The sequence below is a fragment of the Salmo trutta genome, chromosome 35, assembly GCF_901001165.1.
Source record: "Salmo trutta chromosome 35, fSalTru1.1, whole genome shotgun sequence".
Lineage (NCBI taxonomy): Eukaryota > Metazoa > Chordata > Actinopteri > Salmoniformes > Salmonidae > Salmo > Salmo trutta.
This window is the reverse complement of record NC_042991.1, coordinates 30,630,574-30,633,686: the sequence shown is the minus strand read 5'-3', so window position 1 is coordinate 30,633,686 and position 3,113 is coordinate 30,630,574. Positions and strand designations below refer to the sequence as shown.

General features: G+C 37.4%; 1 long non-coding RNA gene across 1 annotated transcript; it reads left to right on the top strand.

Annotated features, from left to right (window-relative positions):
* Positions 1-280: 280 nt before the first annotated feature.
* On the top strand, positions 281-2,367 carry LOC115174376 (uncharacterized). Its single transcript, XR_003871769.1, has 2 exons — positions 281-572; positions 2,139-2,367. It is a non-coding gene; the product is annotated as an uncharacterized LOC115174376 (long non-coding RNA).
* Positions 2,368-3,113: the final 746 nt, after the last annotated feature.

Sequence of the window (3,113 nt, the reverse complement as noted above, 5' to 3'; positions counted from 1 at the left end):
ATATGTGCATTGGTGCGGTTCAGAGCGGATCATGGTTGATTTAGCTATGTAAAACTGACTGCATGTAGCCTATCATTCCCCCTGGATAGCCCATTACGTTGAGCTGTGTGATGAGCGCATATGCTACAGCTATCGCCAGACAAAACAGTGACGTCCGTCCACCGTTTCCTCCAGGTTGAGCTCTCTCTGGGTCAGAAGTGAACGTCTCACACAAATCCTGCTTTCACTACGGTCTCGTGTGTGTTTCTTTCAACAATGTCCAATGAGAAAGTCGGCCTCGATGTCTTGCTACCCAATAAGAACGCCAGTGGCAGTGGGCTGGTCCTGAGCAGCTCGAGAGCGAGATTGAGATAGTTTGGAGACGAGGTCTGGACATGAATTCCACTCCTCCAGCGTCCCTAATTTAGAGAAGTGTATGCAGTGAGGGGTCTGCGCGCCTTTCCACGTGGAATTCCGATAGGAGCTGGGACTGAACTAACTGGCTCGAGTGGTGAACTCGGTTCAGGACAGGTGGAATCCCCTGCGGGCATCGCGAACGTAGTGAAGGTTATGAGATCTTTTCATTCTCTGAGGTAAGTAGAAAACATCGAAGAAATGCAGGCTATATATTTCCATATGCTATGGGCTTGGTCATTATAGTAGTATTCTCATTCGTTTGTTTATGGTTTATTATTATATATTATTTGTTTTCGATTATTGTTATTATTAGGCTATTATTATTATGATTATTATTATTGTTGTTGTTATTATTATTAAAATATACACTGTAAAAAGTAGGCTAATTAGTTCCGTTAAAAAAAGGTTTTGCGGGAACCCGTTGCCTAGAGCCATTCGAGTAACCCAACTCAAAGTATGTCAGTGCTTAAAGTAATAAAGTGACATCAGCACCCATATGGTGATCTTTTAAAGTTGTAAATACTGTTTTGTATTTTATGATCTTTTCGACACTAAATTGAATGATGTATTCTGAACTATAACAATTGAAGTTAATTGAACATGAATATTTGTTGTTGTGAACAAAAATGTAGGGTCCCTTTTACTTCAGCTATTAACCTTCCTTCCAGTTTTCTGTTCTAGTGTAAGTAGTAAGTAGTTCAGATTATTAATATCAGTGGTCGTGTCTTAAGGTTCAACATTGTTTTATGTACTTGACGATTTGTCATTTTAACCCACCGTAAGCAGACATTGTTGAGCACGGTGCTCACTCCTCTATAACTGGAGGTAGAACTGTAAACATAACAGAATTATGCATTAGCCTCTGTCATTATGAGTGGTGCACAACCTGACCTTGTTGATGGTGGGAAAGGCTTGTCTCATTATTGAACATCAATTTTCCTGACTGTTTTGATATCCATTCATCATGATCAATTACACTTTATAGCACAACAAACTGCTTAATACTCTTTTAGAAACATACTATTCTTTGTTCAAACATGCATACAACATTGTGTAAAAGTATCATGAAGTCTAAAAACGTTGAATTACCCACAATCCTCTAAAAACAGAGCCACATGGCACTATTACCTATGCATAACTTAATCCTTCGATATCAGCACAACACATAGAAATCAAGTGTCTGACTACTACTTTATTATGTTAAGTAAAGACGTAAAACATTATAGAATCAAGTAAGAACAACTTATTTAATACATGTTAGATATACTTTAAAATATGAAGTCATCTAACTTGTAAAAACTCAATATTTTTAGATTAGCAGAACACAAATAAATAAAGTTATATTTACTCAATAATCACCTTTTTGTTAACAGTACTCAACACCTTATTAAGTGATACGAGATCTTATTGCCCTGTGAGTTAGTACCACTTTTATGATTTGAGTTCTACTGATCATTGGAGATGTTTGAGTAGCCACTACTCAATTTATGTAATGAGTTAGTCAGTTACTTTTTACAGTGTGTGAGCAAACAACCACATTAAAGCCATAATAAAGCCACGTTGTCACATGCATAACGCATAATTAAATCCACATATTCATTTGACTATGATAGCCTAAACGTTTTTGTTTGAAACTTAAGGTATGCGTTTTGGGATGAAAATGCATTTTTACTTGTCGATTAACAAGATATTGGTAGGCCTACAATGATATTATGGCGTGTGTTATGCCCTTTGTTTTTCAGGGCATGGAGGAATGCCAGTCTTGGCAGTTTACACCGTGGACAGGCCTCTTCCCATTCTAAGTGAGAATTAATGGCGTGTGCGTTCAAGAAATTCTCCATTTACACAAGACTAACACGGGATATCAAATTATCCATTCGGCGCTTGGTTCGGTGAAGGAATTCGGGAATTTTCTGAAGGTCATTGGATTCAGTTTGTAACTGAGAAGTGTCGCATGTTTTAGTTGAAAAATAAAAGCCAAAACCATGACAAATAAACAAAACGGAAATCTGTAATCGTTTTTTGATGGACCGATATGTGAGTAAAGGAATGATATAGCCTAACATTTAACAAAAGGAGGGAGAGAGAGAGAGAACACACAATGAAGGAGAAATCCAAAACTGCCGCAAGGACTAGACGGGAAAAGGAGAACAGCGAATTTTATGAACTGGCCAAAATGTTGCCTTTACCCTCGGCTATCACGTCTCAGCTGGACAAAGCGTCTATCATACGACTGACAACAAGTTATCTGAAGATGCGAATTGTCTTTCCTCAGGGTATGTATATTTTCAGATTCAACAATTCACACTTCTTTTATATGCAATTTGCCATTCATAGGCTAGGCTATAGGCCTATATGTATTTGTATTTATCCTTATAGCCTATCTCTTATCTGGATTCTTTGTTTTGTTTTATTTATTCACCTGCATTGACATACTGATTACGGTATTATACTTGTATAGCCTAATTTGTTTATTATGCATAGGCATATGCACATTAACATAGCGTTATAGCCTATTACAGCTGATAATAACGTTCTGTAATAATAATAGATACATCTATTTTGATGACACCTGGTAGCTGCTTCCTTAATTGACTGGTGCAGTCATTGCTGATGTTGTTATCTTATTAGCCTATCCCATGTCTTTTGAGCTATATATTGCTACAATACCGCTACAGAATAGGCTAGTGTGTAATTTCATACTTGCGTGCGTGTGC